The following is a 19,993-nucleotide window of genomic DNA, read 5'->3' on the forward strand; positions in this document are numbered from 1 at the left end:
TGAAACTTAGCTTATGATTTGATAAAATCATGGTATATAAGCATAATAAATAATTTGTGACCTATTGGTTCTACTTGAATTACGTAGTGGGATAAATAATTTGTTTATATGACTTGTAGCCGAATGGTTATAGAAATCATGTTGGATAGCGAAACAAAATCGTGTTCTTTGTATGTGGCTATTGAGCCGAAAGTGGAATGGTTGATAAGCACGTTGTGCTTGTGTTCAAGTAATGCAAATAAAATGCTAATGTGTTATGATATATATATATATGTATGCATGTTAATGGAGAATTATATCCGGGCTAAGTCCCAAAGGCATTCGTGCTGGTGTTATATCCGGGCTAAGTCCCGAAGGCATTCGTGCTGGTGTTATGCTGGTGTTATATCCGGGCTAAGTCTCGAAGGCATTCGTGCTGGGATTATATCCGGGCTAAGCCCCAAAGGCATTTGTGCTGGTGTTATATCCAGGCTAAACCCCAAAGGCATTCGTGCTGGTGTTATATCCGGGCTAAGCCCCGAAGGCATTTATGCTGGTATTATATTCGGGCTTAAAGTCTCGCGTGCTTTGTGGTGGTGATTGGATTTGGGTTTTAAACCTAGCTAACTTAATGCCGATGATTGGAGTAAGATTATGATTTCGAATGTTCGTAGTAAACTACCATTGAATATGTCAAATCCATTAAGTTGATCAGGTATGTATTATATACTTTTATATGTTAGATTGATCGGAATTGAATCATGATTGAGAAATGAGAAGTATATGTGAAAATCTCATATGTGTATGTGTGTATTCGGTTATGGTGAAAGGTTATATGAGATTGATTTGGTGATATACATGTTAAATAATATGCATGCAAGAATGGGTAATAAATCTGCTTGGGATAGCAGCAGTAACTTGATTTCGGAAAATCACCATAAATTGTGGGAGCTGAGTTAGAAGCTGAATAAATTATGTCATGAAATCTTAATGAGTCTAGTTTATTATAAAAGAAACCATGTGAGCAAAAGAATTTCCAATAATGAGATATTTGAAGTGGCATGGACTAGAGTCAAAATCACTTCGAGGTCCCCTGTTCTATTTTCAGAAAATCATTATAAATGGTAAAAAAATGGTTATAAGATAAAATTTATATCCTTAGACTCCTTAATGAGTCTAGTTTCAAATGAAATAAACGATAACATATTTCAACTTCTGTATAATGAAAAAATTGATTTGTAGTGAAGAGTGGTCAGAATAGTCAAACAGTGAAATAGGGGAAACTTCAATAAAAATCTGGTATTGATTGGTCAAACCAAAAATTCTGAAAATTTTATGGATGGAAGATATATGAGTTTAATTTCAGGGAAAATTAACGGAACTTGATTTGGAGTTTATTATTTCCAGTTATAAATAATTTAGTGACTGTTGCTCAGGAAGACAGCTTGTAGTGAATTTGTGATTTTGTTGCAAACATGGTTAAAACTTGTTAATGAGATGCTTTTCGAGTTCTTATGATCGTATTTGTGATTTCAATATTTGGTTTTAATTGAGTTCAGATTCAAGTGAGGTGAATTTTCTAAATATGCATTATGTTCATGGATACTTGGCCAAAATGGCAATTATCTAGGAATTATTTCTTGAAAAATTGAAATAATCGATCTATAAGTAACTTAATTGTTTGCATTGCTTAAAACTTACTAAGCATTGAAGCTTACTCCGTGTTCTCTTTTCCATTTCTTATAGGTTTATACTTTAGCTCGAGTTGGAAGGGCTAGAGATATCATCACACTATAGAGTCATTATGTGAGTTGAGAAGATTGTATATCATCATGGTCTAAGGCATGTATAGGATAGACTATAGGTAGAATGATATTTCGACTTTGTATACATTATAGCCATGCGAAGATGGCTTGCTCATTTTGTTTAGAGAAGCCTTATAATTGAACTAATGTGGTGAAATGCTTTAGTTATAACTTGACAGTAGTTAATTTGTTATTAGATATTCGGTTATGTTTTGATAGTGAGTATCTTTGACCTTATAGAAGTTTTGTTCAGTCATGTAATACCTCATAACCTTATTCCGACAACGGATACGGGTTAGGAGTGTTACAATAGCTAGGCTATGGCATCAGTGAGATATATGCTTCTGTGTAAGACCATATATGGGATATGGCATTAGTGTGATTTGTGATCCGTGTAAGACCATGGCTGGGCTATGGCTTCGATGTGTGATATGTGACTATGTGCAAGACCATAGTTTTTTTATGGCATTGTGATAACAAAGTACTCAATTCTGTAATTGTTCCCTAAATTGGAAAGGTAAGTGATAAATGGGCCCAATAGAAAAAAATTTGTTATATGTGACATTGAATCCAAATAAGTGAACTTATCATTGATTTTGTGATTGACAGGAGGAATTAATGAATTGTATAATATATGATTATTTTTAAAGGATTGGTAAGATTTATTTTCTATGCCTATGAGCTTACTAAGCTTCTATAAGCTTACTTGTGTATGTTTATTTATCTTGTAGATTAACGTATATACATTTGGAGGATTAGATCTACATCGAGGATCACACTATCCAGATTTACTCCGGTAGATTTTGTTAAACAACTTTTTTTATTTATATGGCATGTAAAGGGGTTGATTTGATAATGTAATAGGATGAATGATTAAGTATGTAATATAGTTTGAATGTGTTAGTTATAATAGATAATGAAATATACATGTTTTGGCTTGAATTGGTTGATTTGTTGGACTTTATTGGTATATAAATGTGTTTTTGTGTAGGAAGTTAGTATGAGGGTGAGAGAAGTGGTCTTAAAGGGCCTATTTTCGTCCATATTGGTAGACACACGGGCATGTGTCCAAGCCGTGTGTATGGGCATGTGATAAGGCCATGTGTCCCCTGCAACTTAAAAATGAGAAATAAAATGTCCAGGTTTAGGCATACGGCCTAGCATACGGGCATGTGGCTTGGCCGTGTGACCCACACGGGCTTTAACATGACCTTGTAGTACAGCCATGTGAAGTCTGCACTTAAAATGTAAAATTTAATTATCACACGGCCTCGCAACACGAGCGTGTGCTCAGGCCGTGTAACTCTAGTTTCTTCTTAAATGCAAGTCAGAGAGCTCCACGGGCTTGGGACATGGGCGTGTGTGACCACACGGCCTTCCCACACGGGCGTGTCCCTATCCACACGGGTGTGTGGCCCTGTTTCATGATAATTTCTTTTTAAGTTTTCTAAAAGCTCTGAAAGTTCTTAGTTTGGTTTCAATCTAATTCCAACGTATATTTTGGGCTTCGTAGGCCCGTCTGTATAAGGGACTTTAAGCACGTGTTTGAATAAAAGTTAGTTTGGAATGAAGTTTTATGATCTGGTTTTGGGTGTGTTTAATTGTGTTTAAGTCTGGTAATATCTCGTACCCTGTTCCGGTGTAGAATACGGGTAAGGGGTGTTACAGGTAAATTATATCCGCATCTAACCACTTAATGATTTCTTTCTTTACCATGTCCTCCATGACGGGGTTCAGTCTTCGTTGTCCATCAATCGTCCATTCCTTTCTCACCATCTTCCAAGATGACCTTATGCATGCAAACAGACGGACTAATGTGCATGTAAACAGACGGGCTAATGCCACGAATATTAGCTATGGTCCATCCGATAGCCTTCTTGAATTGTTTCAATACTAGGATGAGTTTCTCTTTTTGCTTTTCTATCAATTTTGCTGAAACAATCACAAGCAAAGTAAAAGCGTTTCCTAAATAAACATGTTTTAAATGTGAGGGAAGTACCTTCAATTCTAATTTAGGTGGCTCCCCAATTGACACTTTTGGCTGGGCATAATCCCTATTCTTTAACTCAAAGCAGGATTGCGGGTTAAATCGCCTTTAATTAACTTCTAGCAAAGCTAAGTATTCCTCTCCCTCTTTATCACATGGAGGGTCTGATGTCAAAATTTGCTCCAACGAGTCCTCAACGTAGTTGAGTTCCTTTTCCATGATTAATTCCTCTAAATTGGATACTGCAGAACAATCATCAAATTTGTCATGAAATCACATAGACTTAAAAACATTAAATGTTACCTGATCGTCTTGAACACGCATAGTAAGCTCGCCCTTCTGTACATCAATAAGGGACCTTCCAATTGCTAGGAAAGGCCTTCCTAGGATGATTGGAACCTCTTTATCTACTTCAAAGTCTAGAATAACAAAGTCAGCAGGGAAAATAAATTTATCTACACGTACCAATACGTCCTCAATTTTTTCTTCTGGAATAAATTTATCTACACGTACCAATACATCCTCAATTTTTCCTTTTGGATGTTCTAAGGATCGATTTGCTAATTGAAGTGTAATCGTAGTAGGTCTAACTTCACCTATCCTAAACTTCCTGAATATGGACATGGGCATCAAGTTGATGCTAGCACCTAAATTGAATAGTGTCTTACCACAATATGTTACTCCAATGTTGCAATGTATGGTAAAACATCCAAGATCTTTCAACTTTGGGGGTAGTTTATCTTGAAAATATGCATTGCATTCCTTTTTTAAGGCTACCGTCTCAAATTCTCCAATTCCTCGTTTCTTGGATAGGATATCCTTCATGAATTTGACATAATTCAACATTTGTTCAAGTGCTTCTACCATCGGAATGTTGATACGAAGTTGCTTGAGTACATCTAGAAATTTCTTGAGCTGGACTTCCTGCTTCTACTTCTGAAGTCTTTGAAGGTAGGGTGGTGGAAAAATATTTACTTGAACTGGTTGATTCGTCTTCTATGGAAATTTTGCATCTAACAAAGTTGTTAGTTTATCACAATTAAATGGTTCAAAAGTTACCTTATTGAATTTTACAGATTCTGGTTTCGGTGAAACTGGAATTTCAACACTCGGTTGAACTTCCACTGAGTCTTGAGCATTAGCTGACTATAACATCCTGACTTAGGGCCTAGTCAGAACAGTGATTTCGAGAACACAAATCCAATGTAGAAATAATTATTTTATGATTATTATGATGTCTAGGATGTGAATGTATACTTGTGTGAAAATTTCATGAATAAATTCTATGCCTAAGATGCCCAATTTATTTTTAGGGACTAAATTGAATAAGTTGCAAAACTTTAATTCTAGAAGCTTTTAGCATGGAATTGAGTTGGATTATTAATTAGAGGCCCTTAATTAGTAATTTGACCAAGTTCTAAAATTTTGAACAAAAATGGACATGCATGGATAAAAATTCAAAGTTTAGTAAAAAAGGCATTTTGGTCATTTGATTAATTAAAGAATAAAAAGGCAAAATAAGTAAAAAAATTGTGCCCATCTTCCTCCCCCTTAGTCGAAATTCTCAAGGAGCCATAGCTAGGGTTTTTCTTCAATTTTCAAGCTTGATTGTAAGTATGTCCTAGCCCCATTTTTAATGTTTTTATGTTTTTAAGGTCCTTAAAGTATGATTTAGCTACTTCTACCATCATTTTGAGCTAGGGTTCATGTTTGAAACTTGACCCATATGTGACATGCTTATATTTTGATGACTAATGGAGGAATATGAAAGTTTGGTGTGTGTTTAGCATCTTTTACCAAGTAGTTTTTCATGGAAACACCTAAAAATGACCTTCTTGTAAAAGTGGTAAATTAGGTGGTTAAAAATCTAATTTGAAGGCAAATGTAGGCTGGTATAAGTATAATACATGTTTGGCTAGGCTTGAGTAACCAAGAAAATGCAGGCATTTCATTTTACGAGCCTAGGGACCAAAGTGTAAAAATGTGCAAAGTCAGGGGTAAAAAGGTAATTTTACCATAGAGTGAATTTTCGGACTGAAATTGATGAATGTGATAGATTAATAATTTGAATTGCTTATATAGACTCGGAAAGACCGATATCGGAAGTAGACCGTGGAAAATAAAAGGTTTTAGAATAGTCGGAATTCAAATCCGAAACATCATCCAAGTAAGTTCGTGTATAACTTAATTGAATATGTAAATATGTTGATTTTGATTGTTGTGTGGAATGTAAGAATATTGAATTATGTGAATTTATTCATAAGTTAAGAATTGATTAAAAACGGATTGTAATCTGCTTGAATTTTTGAATTCCGACGGATAGGTTACATCTTATACGAAATGGAATCCTGCATGTGTTGCAGAAAGGATTTAGCCCAGACGGGTAATGTAACACCCCGTACCCGAGTCCGCTACCGGAATCGGACACGAGGGGTTAACGGCTTAAACCATTCACTTTCACAGTCCATTTTAAAAATTTTCCAGGCAGTTAGCTAACTGCGTCACTATCACTTTAAAAATCATATCTTGAGTTCCAAAACTCGAAAACCAGTTTCGTAATTTTTCCCTGAAACTAGACTCATATATGCATCTACAAATTTTTTTCTAGAATTATTGGTTAGGCCAATTAGTACAGTTTATTAGTTAAATTCCCCCCTGTTGCAAGGATCAACTACACTGACCTTCGTGCGTTACGAATTGGATATCTCCCTGTACAGGGCTTCAATACTGATGCCGTTTGTTTCTTTAGAAACTAGACTCAAAGAGGAATCTATACATATATGGCATGACTCCTAATTATCTCTGGATAATTTACAATGAATTTCCAAAGTCGGAACAGGGAATCCAGAAACCGTTCTGGCCCTGTCTCACGAAAACTTAAATATCTCTTAACATACTATTCATATGATTGTTTCGTTACTTTCCTACGAAAATAGATTCATCAAGGTTCGACTACATAATTTATTCCTATTTAATTCCCTTTATACTATTTTTAGTGATTTTCACATTCACATCACTGCTGCTACCAGCATCTATTTTTAAGGTAAACTTTACCTATTTCATGATCCTCCATGGATCAACTAGAGTTTGTCATACATATACCAAAAGTGATCATGAATGACCATTCCATGGCTAACCGTTACCAACATTTCCATACCTCTTGACAAACAACATACAACGATTATAATGCTATGATCAAAGTATATCTAAGCCATTTTCGCATGGCTATCCGAATTTACACAAAACCGAAGGGTACATGACCTACACCAAAAGGGTAGTCCTATACATTAACCAAGATATCCTCTCACTACTAGTCTATTCTATACATGCCATAAGATATTCCAAAACATAGCAGTACCAAACGGTGGATAGTGATAGTGTGACTAGTTCTTGACGATCCCCGAGCCTGTAGCTTCCAAATGAGATCTATAAAAGCAGAGGAAATAAAGTACGGAGTAAGCATTACAATGCTTAGTAAGTTTCAAGCAGTGTCAACAGATAACAATCAAGTTATAACATAGTTGTTCGTATTTTTATTTCACTCTTCCTTCGGGCATACCACCCCTTTATCCAAATATGCACATCTCATCATAATCATAGGAATAGTCTCATAGATTGCTCTCGTATACATCACATAACTACCTTATGGTTTAGTTTAAATCAAGCTCACATATAAGCTTGGAGTACATACCTGTTTAACCTTTCGCATTGCGTATTTTTATAAGCAATTCTTATAAAAGAAGTCTTACCCGGACATAATCTCCACACGTAGTCATCGGGTCTTACCGGTCATAATCTCCACACGTAGTCATCGGGTCTTACCGGTCATAATCTCCACACGTAGTCATCGGGTCTCACCGGAACATATTCAAGTTTCATGTACATTTAATCACATGTTACAACATTCACATTAGCCATTCGGCTTTACCACATATGCATATCACACATATATTTTACATTAGCCATTAGGCTTTATCACATATACATACACTTTCACATTCACCACATCGGCCATTAGGCCTCATCACATATACATACACTTTCACATTCACCACATCGGCCATTAGGCCTCATCACATATACATACACTTTCACATTCACCACATCGGCCATTAGGCCTCATCACATATACATACACTTTCACATTCATCACATCGGCCATTAGGCCTCATCACATATACATACACTTTCACATTCACCACATCGGCCATTAGGCCTCATCACATATACATACACTATTAGATCCTTGTAGATTAGCCTATCACATTTCAAAAGTGTCACACAAGTCCTTTTGACTAAATTCACATGCAATTTACTAAATCGAAGCTTAAGATTTTCGCACATTCATATTCACATATTTTATACCATAAATATCACATCCAAATAATTTGGTGACTCGGTTTAGCGGTCCCGAAACCGCTTTCCGACTAGGGTCACTTTAGGGCTGTCACAACTCTCCCCTACTTAAGAAATTTTCGTCCCCGAAAATTTCTACCGATGCATAGTTTAGAATAACGTCCTCTTATTGAATTATATTCATATAAACATTAGCTCATCGATAGCAATTGTAATTCATTATTGATTTCACATCGATCTATAAAATCATTTTCTTATCTCAAAACAAATACATAAACATTTCTACAAGTATGCACATATATCTCATTTCCTTGATTTCATAAGCAATAATCACTTAATTTAATTCACAATTGCATTTCAAACACCTATCAAGCACATACTAACATGTATAATTCACATCATCAACCCACATATTTGTAACCCACATTTTCATCCATGTATAAGTCGTAACTCGGCGAAAATACACATATACTCAAACATCCCAATAAATATCCTTTATAACTCCGTCAGTATCTCAATATTCAACTTCCACACACGAACATTTAATTCATTCAGCACATACGAACATACCTCATTGCTGGAATTTTTGCAAGCGTATTAATTGAAATTTTTACAGCAAGATTGCTCATTTCCGAATCACGTCCCTTCGGGATTTAACTGGATATAGCGACTCGCTCGATTGTCCTCGGGACATAGCCCGGTTATAGTTATTCGCACAATTGCCTTCGGGAGGATTTAGTAACTTAGCACAAAAGCCTTCGGGACTTAGCCCTGATTCCATTCGAATAACCAATCACATATATCAACAAATCAATACACATTCTTATTACATTCTCATTACCAAAGCTCCAACACAAGACACTCATCATATTTACAATTTCGGCTCAATAGCCACACACCAAGAGCGTGATTTCGATTTGCTTAAAACATGATCTAATCAAATCATAATTTAAGCTCTATTCACTCAAGAACTTACTTCACATTACCAACCCTTATGTTCATACACAAAAGATCAATTTAGCCAAAGGCCGGTAGCTCGTTTATCAAGCGAATACTTACTTGTAAGGGCTCAACTAATTCAAGCACATATAACTCTTACAATGCCATATCCTAGATATGGTCTTACATATTCTCACATCTCGAGCCGATGCCATGTCCCAGGCATGGTCTTACACATTATCTCAAATCAATGCCTTCGTCCCAGACGAGGTCTTACATGAGTCTCATTTCACACACTTAATGCTCGTTGAAAACTCGCACACACAGTGCCTCAATATCGATCTCGCACACATAGTGCCTCAATTATCGATCTCGCACACACGGTGCCTCGATTCTTCGATCTCGCACATAGTGCCTCGATTCGATCTCGCACACATAGTGCCTCGATTCGATCTCGCACACATAGTGCCTCGATTACCGATCTCGCACACATAGTGCCTCAATCATTCGCACACGTAATGCCCATATTCATTCGTTAATACCCATTGAAAGGACTTAACCAAGTCTATAAAACATCATATATGTACACTTTTAAACATATCATCTCATTTAAGTTTGAATTCGTATAGAAATGAACACTTAAACTTTGCTCTTCGGAACTTAGTCCGGATACATCACTCTCAATTCTCATGTACATATACACATATAGCAATACACATTTGTATATCATTTACATTACTTGAATACAAACACAACATGCTTATCGACCACTCAACTTCCAGTTCCATAGCCACATACAAAAATCACATTTATAGTCATAAAACTCTTTCAACATTGCATCGCTTATACCCTTAGTTCAATCCAAATCGAAATTCAAATACGAGTACATGATACGTACCTGATCAACTTAATAATTTAGGCGTATCTAAGTGAAGTTATATCACAAATTCTCATAGTCAGAAGCTTTCTACAGCTCGATCGGGATCAAGATTCATTACAATACAGCAACCACATTTTAATAGTCAAAAATCATCACACTATCATTTTATCACTTTATGGCATGTATAAATAGACTCACGCGTGCTACGTTAGTCCTAGAATCGACTAAACCGTAGCTCTGATACCAATAAAATTGTAACACCCGTGCGAGTCCGCTACCGGAATCGGACACGAGGGTTAACGGCTTAAACCATTCACTTTCACGGTCCATTTTAAAATTTTCCAGGCAGTTAGCTAACTGCGTCACTATCACTTTAAAAATCATATCTTGAGTTCCAAAACTCGAAAACCAGTTTCGTAATTTTTCCCTGAAACTAGACTCATATATGCATCTACAAATTTTTTTATAGAATTATTGGTTAGGCCAATTAGTACAGTTTATTAGTTAAATTCCCCCCTGTTGCAAGGATCAACTACACTGACCTTTGTGCGTTACAAATTGGATATCTCCCTGTACAGGGCTTCAATACTGATGCCGTTTGTTTCTTTAGAAACTAGACTCAAAGAGGAATCTATACATATATGGCATGACTCCTAATTATCTCTGGATAATTTACAATGAATTTCCAAAGTCGGAACAGGGAATCCAGAAACCGTTCTGGCCCTGTCTCACGAAAACTTAAATATCTCTTAACATACTGTTCATATGATTGTTTCGTTACTTTCCTACGAAAATAGATTCATCAAGGTTCGACTACATAATTTATTCCCTATTTAATTCCCTTTATACTATTTTTAGTGATTTTTCACATTCACGTCACTGCTGCTACCAGCATCTATTTTTAAGGTAAACTTTACCTATTTCATGATCCTCCATGGATCAACTAGAGTTTGTCATACATATACCAAAAGTGATCATGAATGACCATTCCCATGGCTAACCGTTACCAACATTTCCATACCTCTTGACAAACAACATACAACGATTATAATGCTATGATCAAAGTATATCTAAGCCATTTTCGCATGGCTATCCGAATTTACACAAAACCGAAGGGTACATGACCTACACCAAAAGGGTAGTCCTATACATTAACCAAGATATCCTCTCACTACTAGTCTATTCTATACATGCCATAAGATATTCCAAAACATAGCAGTACCAAACAGTGGATAGTGATAGTGTGACTAGTTGCTGACGATCCCCGAGCCTGTAGCTTCCAAATGAGATCTATAAAACAGAGGAAATAAAGTACACGGAGTAAGCATTACAATGCTTAGTAAGTTTCAAGCAGTGTCAACAGATAACAATCAAGTTATAACATAGTTGTTCGTATTTTTATTTCACTCTTCCTTGGGCATACCACCCCTTTATCCAAATATGCACATCTCATCATAATCATAGGAATAGTCTCATAGATTGCTCTCGTATACATCACATAACTACCTTATGGTTTAGTTTAAATCAAGCTCACATATAAGCTTGGAGTACATACTGTTTAACCTTTCGCATTGCGTATTTTTATAAGCAATTCTTATAAAAGAAGTCTTACCGGACATAATCTCCACACGTAGTCATCGGGTCTTACCGGTCATAATCTCCACACGTAGTCATCGGGTCTTACCGGTCATAATCTCCACACGTAGTCATCGGGTCTCACCGGAACATATTCAAGTTTCATGTACATTTAATCACATGTTACAACATTCACATTAGCCATTCGGCTTTACCACATATGCATGTCACACATATATTTTACATTAGCCATTAGGCTTTATCACATATACATACACTTTCACATTCACCACATCGGCCATTAGGCCTCATCACATATACATACACTTTCACATTCACCACATCGGCCATTAGGCCTCATCACATATACATACACTTTCACATTCACCACATCGGCCATTAGGCCTCATCACATATACATACACTTTCACATTCATCACATCGGCCATTAGGCCTCATCACATATACATACACTTTCACATTCACCACATCGGCCATTAGGCCTCATCACATATACATACACTATTAGATCCTTGTAGATTAGCCTATCACATTTCAAAAGTGTCACACAAGTCCTTTTGACTAAATTCACATGCAATTTACTAAATCGAAGCTTAAGATTTTCGCACATTCATATTCACATATTTTATACCATAAATATCACATCCAAATAATTTGGTGACTCGGTTTAGCGGTCCCGAAACCGCTTTCCGACTAGGGTCACTTTAGGGCTGTCACAGGTAATCTTGAAATGAGCCTATCGAGCATATGTTTCAATTGGGATCTAGCCTAAACTGGTAATCCTAATTGACTGGATTTAGCCTAGACTAGTAATCTAGATAAGACTCTATCGGGAATTCTTTGTCATATAAAGGATTTAGCCTGGACTGGTAATTCTGCTGTAGGATACGTGGCTCGAGAGTGTACCAAAAAGGTACTACTAGATATGGATTGATGGATGAAATATCCATTGGAAATTCAGTAATCCAATGGATAATATATATATATATATATAATACATGAGAAACATGAAGTGGAACGTATACATGATATGATGAGCTCATCCATGCACCTTGGATTATTTGTGACTAACTTGTTGATTGCCTGCATGTGTTTAAGGAAAATTTATCTATAATTGATGGATAGTATGACTTATTGAGATCATGTGTTTAAAATGACCGGTAAGTTTACTTTCTGCTATACAAACTTACTAAGCATGTAATGCTTACCCCGTTTCATTTTCCCTGTCTTTTAGTGTTTGCGGACTCGTGAAGGTTGGAGGGCTGTTGGAGCTTTTATCACACTAACAACAATCTCATTTTGGGTATAAAAGAAATATTCATTTTTATATAATGGCATGTATATGGTAACTTACCTTTTTGTCATATGTGTCTTTTAATTTGGCCAAGTGTGGTGGCTTTTGATGATGGAAAATTCATTTTGTCTGTGGCCATGAGATGTGGCTCATATTTATTATTGGGTTGTAACCCTTACTAATCATGTACGCATGCAATGTGTTCATGTTGATGTGGTTGCTTGTGAATGATGGATGTAAGGTATGGCATGCTTATTTGGTCAATGATCGATGATCAATAAGTATGACCATAACAATGATATAAATGTGTAAAGTTGGAAAGAAGGATATAAAAACCTAGAGGGTATGAATTGGTATGAAAATATTAAAAGATGCATGTAAAAAAAATTGAGATAGTGCATCGAGGCATTAGGGGCATAATTTAATCAAGGATATGGATATTGGAGTAATTAAATGTGCTTTGTTGCATGCTGAGAACAAGTATAAGTGAGTGAGTCTTTAAGGATGGAAAAAAGGCTTGAAAAATAGCCTAGAATTTGTTCACACGGTAGACACACGGGCATGTGTCTAGGCCGTGTGTGATACACGGTCTGCCCCATGGGCGTGTTGTTCGGCCGTGTGTCCCCTACACCCTAGATATGTAAAACAGAATGCCCAGTAGTAAACAAACTGGTAGAGACATGGTCGTGTGTTTCAGTCGTGTAAAGGACATGGCCTTAGGACATGGGCATGTTCCCAGGCCATGTGAAGTCTGCACTTAATTTTGGAATTTAATTCGCCACATGGCCTAAGCACACGGGCGTGTGACTTGGCTGTGTGACCTTATTTGCTTGATGACATCATAGTTAGAGAGTTACACGGGCTGAGGACACGGGCATGTCTCAAGCCACACGGGTGTGTGACCCCTAAAAACATGAAAAATTTTCTAAGTTATCTCGAAATATTGAAAGTTCTCAGTTTAGTTCTGAACCACTCCCAAAGTATGTTTTGGGCCTCATAGGCCCTCATAAGGGACAATTTACATGTGATTGAAAAGTTTTAAAGTTGGATGAAATTTTATGTTTCGGATCCATATGTTTGTTTACATTTAAGTCAGATAACACCTCAAACCCTGTCCCGGCATCAGATACGGGTAAGGGGTGTTACACTGGCTCTTCTTCAAGTTCGACAGTGTTGAGCTCTAATGTCCTTCCCCATAATAAACACAGGCTATATTTTCAAAGTGATTAGGTGGTTGAGCTACAAAACTATTAAACCCATTAGTGGTAAATTTTTTAAGCATTGAGGAAATCGAAGATACCTGAGATGCAAGCGAAGTGAGAGCATCCACTTCATGTACTCCAACAACTCGTCTCCCTAATACTGATAGATTGGTTGGCCTTTAATAATTGTCACTAGCAATTCTCTCAATGATTTCATAAGCTTCGTTATAAGACTTAGAAAGGAGAGCACGATTAGCAGAAGCTTCCACTACCATCCTCGTGTGAGCATTGAAACCATTATAAAACTTCTCAAGTTGGATGCAATAAGGGATTTCATGATGAGGGCACTTTTGTAATAATTCTTTATACCTTTCCAATACCTCACGCAAGGGCTCATCATCCATTTGTTGGAAAGCAATGATCTCGTTCCTCAACTTAGCCTCCATCCTTGGTGGGAAATACTTAACGAGAAATCTTCCTACTAACTCTTGCCATGTAGAAATGGAATTTGGTGGCAATAAGTTCAACCAAGCTCGAGCTCTGTCCCTTAGTGAATATGGGAACAACTTTAATTGTAGTGCATCTTTGGGTACTCTGAGTAACTTCAAAGAATCGCTCACCTTCATAAACAGTCTTAAGTGAAGGTGAGGATCTTTGGCAGGCATTCCACTAAATTGACCCACTATCTAAAGCATCTAAAACATGACTGGCTTCAGCCCGAATTGTTGTGCCTCGATTTTAGGCCTCATAATACTCAGATTCAGAATATGAAATACTGGAATGGCATACTGTCTTAGAGCTTTATCCCTATCATCAGCAATAAGGATAGGATTTTGGGCAGGGTTTGCTCTGTTTCCTTGATTTGGATTTCGTAGTTCATCTCTTCAGTCCTTCTTTGACTTGCTTGTCTCCTTCATTGTCGAAAAGTTCTTTCAATCTCAAGGTCTACGGGGAGTAAATCGATAATTCGATCAATACTTATAAACATCTGAAACAAACACAGAAAAAATTAATTAAGTTTAAATTGAACAGAAAAATAAAGTAAAATGAAAATTTCACAAATTCACAAATAATTACTTTTAAAACAATCCCCGGCAATGGCACCAAAAACTTGGAACAATGGAAATGTGCAAGTGTACACAATCAAAACTAGTAATAAAGTGACAAGTAAATGTTGAGTTATTGTACCCACAGGGACTGTGAAATGAATTGTTTATGAATGCAATTAAAAATACTTTGGTGAATAAAAAATATTTTAATTTTGAGGAAGTGATTAAAAACTAAAATTTAAATAAGTAAAATAAATAAAATAAAAATAAGATTTTCACTTCACGATTTCAAAAGATAATTTTAATCAAGATGACGTAATTGTGTTAGATTAATTACATTCCTTAACTTATAATTACTAAACTCATGTTCATGTTGTTACAAATAAATTCACAGCAACTTGGTAATTTGCTAACTACTGCTCATGCGTACCTATTAAATTAACTAATCTCTTGAACATTTTCCAATGTCAATTCAAACAATTAATCAATCTTCATAAGCACATAAAAGATTAAGTGAGGTAACAATGTATTCCTCCCTTGAAACAGTTTAATCACAATAATCTTGCAAGTTATGCAAGGCTAATGTATCATCTAATACTGTCGCTAATTTAACCCTCAGCTACCTTAGAAGATTAAACATGCACTGATTAAGTTGTAACACCCTGAATTTGGGCCTAGAAGTTTTGGGCCTTGAGCATGGAAGCAGTTGAAGGCAGCTTATAATATTCTGTTGTGCATGCAAATTTCGTTAATGAAGGCTTGTTTTAGTGGTTAAGTGTGTTGAGAAGTGTTGGAGAAGTCCTCGGTTTAAACCTAGACTCTAGCAAAAATTTGGTTTAAGGTGAATCAAACCACCGGTGTAGTAGGTAGGCCTTAAGAATATTGTTGGAGAAATTGTGACACAAAAAAACCTTATGGCTTAGTGGCAAGTGGCGTGTGGAGCATTTGAGGGGAGGCATGGGTTCGAATCCCATGGCAATCAAAGAGCATTTATTTTGCTAACAGGGGGCGGCAAGAGTTGGTGTTGAATTTAAACTCTGATGTTGGAGGGATCCCACATCGGGAAGCTAACATAAGAGTGGATGGGAAGCTAACTTTAAATAGAGAGAACCATGAGGAGAGTAAAGGTACCTTTCTTGGCTGATCCCTTTCGCTTTATGGCGTGCTCGTTTGGGTTGGGCGTCGGCTAAGAGTGCTCGGGCGTGGATTAACTCCGTCTCCAATCGGTGTGTATTTATCACTACTCTTCTTGTTGGATGGCTACTTGGCGTGATGGTAATGAAAGGGCCATATGGGCCCAATGGGCCTACGGCCCAATTGGATAAGTTGTTTGATTGCGTAGTAAATATTGGACTAGGCTAGGTGAATCGCATATCTGTGGTTAGGTTTGGGCTAAAAGGGCCACACGAGCGTGTGGGCCCATTTGGGCCGAGAATAGGCTTTAGGCCCATTCGTATTGTTATCCATGTTTAGAATACTTTAGTTTACCAATTACTGAAATGCCCTCGACTTGTAAAATTACCAAAGTACTCTCGATTTGAATTACTGTTTTACCCTCGGTTCTGTAATTACTATTTTACCCTCGATTTACAGAATTACCGTTTTACCCTCAGTTTATAGAATTACTGTTTTACCCTCGATTTACAGAATTATCGTTTTACCCTCGATTTTTAAAATTACCGTTTTACCCTCGATTTACAGAATTACCGTTTTACCCTCAGTTTACAGAATTACCGTTTTACCCTCGATTTACAGAATTACCGTTTTACCCTCAGTTTATAGAATTACTATTTTACCCTCAATTTATAGAATTACCGTTTTACCCTCGATTTGTAAAATTATCATTTTACCCTTAATTTCTGAATTACTGTTTTACCCTCGGTTCTGTAATTACTATTTTACCTCAATTTACGAATTACTGTTTTACCCTCGGTTCTGTAATTCTTGTTTTACCTCGATTTATAGAATTACCGTTTTACCCTCGATTTGTAAAATTACTGTTTTACCCTTGATTTACAGAATTACTAGTTTACCCTCAGTTTACAAAATTATCATTTTACCCTCGATTTACAGAATTACCGTTTTACCCTCGATTGTGAAATTACTGAAATACCCCTGTAGGGTAGAATTTCCGAAATACCCCTATAGGGTAGAATTACTAAAATACCCTTATAGGATAGAATTACCAAAATACCCCTGTAGGATAGAATTATCGAAATACCCTTGTAGGGTAGAAATACCAAAATACCCCTATAGGGTAGAATTATCGAGATACCCTTGTGGGGTAAAATTACCATTTTGCCCTTAGGGTGTTAAATGACTGTTTTGCCCTTGTGGGCAAGTGACTAACTTGGACTGTGTGTTTGACGAATTTGATTGTGAATATATGTTGGTGATATGAATGACTTGACTGTGATTGTTTGATTCAAATATGGGCATGACATTCTGCATACATGACATGTTGCATGGGTTGGGATTTTGTACGGAGGAAGCGTTCTGGTGGCTCTGCCACAATATCTGTATTTGGTGACTCTGTCACAATATCTGTTGACCGATCGATGGCTAAGTACCGATCACGCTACCGAAGGCTGTGTGCCGTTGTTGTGGGCTTCGTGCCGATTATAGACCCGTTATTAATGGCTCTGTGCCAACCTAAATATGGCTTTATGCCATCTTGACTATGGCTTCGTGCCAAACGTATTTACCTGTAGCTATGTGCCTAACATATTTGTTGACGACTCTGTGTCGATCATATTTACCGAAGGCTGTACGCCAGTTATATTACCGTCACTAATGGCTATGTGCCGAAGTTATTACAGTTATCTATGGCTTTGTGCCACGATTACGTTAGGTGGGTTTGCCACATTATCGATTCGGTGGCTCGCCACAATATTCAGATCTGGTGACTCTGTCACGATATACATTCTGGCGACCATGCTGCAAATTACGTAATTGTGTAGCAGATGGGTGGGTCGAGTTGTCTCCCACATGGTGTAAGGTTGGTACGGGGTGTATACTGGTGGATTGGGTTGGGATTGCATTCATATTCGATTCGATTACGTCACCTAATTCGATTCGATTTTGATTACATTACTATATCGATTCGATTCTAATTACATTCGATTACGATTCGATTACGTCACCTAATTCGATTACGTCACCTAATTCGATTACGATTACGATTACGATTACATTACTAATATTGATTTCGATTCGATTACATTCATCGATTCGATTCGATTCTCATTTTGGTTCCAATTTTGATAATGTTTCTTATTCGTAATGGGCTAAGGTCCATCGGTACTATCTGTTGTAATGGGCTAAGACCGATTGGTATTGAAATTGTAAGTAAGGCTAGGTCGACTTTTAATTCTTTTAGATGATGATTGTTCCTTTTTATAGTAGGGATTTCTGCTGAGTTTTCATAAACTCACCCGTTTATTAACCTTTCGGTAATTTCTAGCCTTAGATGGATCGGGGTTGCTAGGGGCTCGGAGGAAGCCACACACCTTTGTTTATGTTACGCTTTGATTATTACCTTTAAATTATTTTATGTGGGTTGTAGTAAAGCCGTTGTAATTTTCTCGGTTTTCAAATTTAGAATTTTATTTATTGTTCTTATAATTGCTAGTATTAGAACACGATTTTCCAAAGCAACTCTCGTTATTCAAAACATCACGTAACCGCAATTGTTTTTAAAGTAAGTTTCATAACTACCAAGATTTTTACAAAGTTGTTAAGAATGTTATTCAAATTGAGGTTTTCTAACAAGGTTTAAAAAGGGTATAAGTTTTAATTATTAAGAAGGGTTTTAATGGAAACATGGTTTTCAAAAAACACTTCAATGTGACACGCCAAGTTCGAGCCAAACTTCCAGGCCGGGTTTGGGGTGTTACATAAGTATTGTGTCAATTAATTACTATTTCAACACAGTTTAATAATTAATTCATTAGTTACCTTACAATTATATTGCAAGAATAACTTAATCATAATTTTACTTAATCAAACAACTTACCAAGGCCTATAACAACACAAACACAAGTTTAATAACTTAAGTGGACGTGTAACACCCCTTACCCATCACGAAGTCCATTGTGATTCTATCCCATTTCCACTCGGGTACCATTACTAGCTGAAGTAAACCCGAAGGTACTTGGTGTTTTGCTTTTACTTGTTGACATATCAAACCTCTCGATACGAAATCAGAAATATCTCTTTTCATACCTGACCACCAATACAATTTTTTCAAATCTTATACATTTTTGTATGACCTGGATAAACTGATAAACAACCACTGTGTGCCTCGTGTAAACTTTTCTGAATATGTTCATCATTTTTTGATTCTCATACTCTATCCTGGAACATCAAACAATCATCTAAACTAATCCAAAAGTCTGTATCACTACCTGATTCACACTGAGCTCTTTTAGCTTACAATTCACTATCATTTTTCTAAGCTTCACAAATTTGCTGAATAAATACCGGTCTAGCTCTCAACTCGGCCAAAATTGAACCATCATTAGACAGGGTCAATCTTGTATTCATAGCTCTCAAAGCAAACAAGGACTTTCTGCTCAAACCATCTGCGACTACATTCGCCTTTCCCGGATGATAATCAATCACTAGTTCATAATTCTTCAGTAACTCGAGCCATCTTCATTGTTGCAAGTTCAGATCTTTCTGAGTCATCAAATACTTTAAACTCTTGTGATCAGTAAAGATATGACATTTCTAACCGTATAAATGACGACGCCAAAATTTAAAGCAAAAATGATAGCAGCCAATTCCAAAACGTACGTCGAATAATTCTTCTCGTCGATTTCAACTGTCTCAAGGCAAAAGCTACCACTTTGTCCTCTTGCATCAACACACAAACCAAACCATTCAATGATGCGTCACTATAAAT

At 36.6% G+C, this 19,993-nt stretch overlaps 1 non-coding gene across 1 annotated transcript; it reads left to right on the forward strand.

The window, feature by feature from the left end:
- The first annotated feature begins 14,368 nt into the window (after positions 1-14,368).
- LOC128291058 (small nucleolar RNA R71) lies at positions 14,369-14,475 on the forward strand. The gene has a single exon (XR_008280835.1). It is a non-coding gene; the product is annotated as a small nucleolar RNA R71 (small nucleolar RNA).
- The last annotated feature ends 5,518 nt before the right edge of the window (positions 14,476-19,993 follow it).

This window comes from Gossypium arboreum, chromosome 3 (assembly GCF_025698485.1).
Source record: "Gossypium arboreum isolate Shixiya-1 chromosome 3, ASM2569848v2, whole genome shotgun sequence".
Taxonomy (NCBI): Eukaryota; Viridiplantae; Streptophyta; class Magnoliopsida; order Malvales; family Malvaceae; genus Gossypium; species Gossypium arboreum.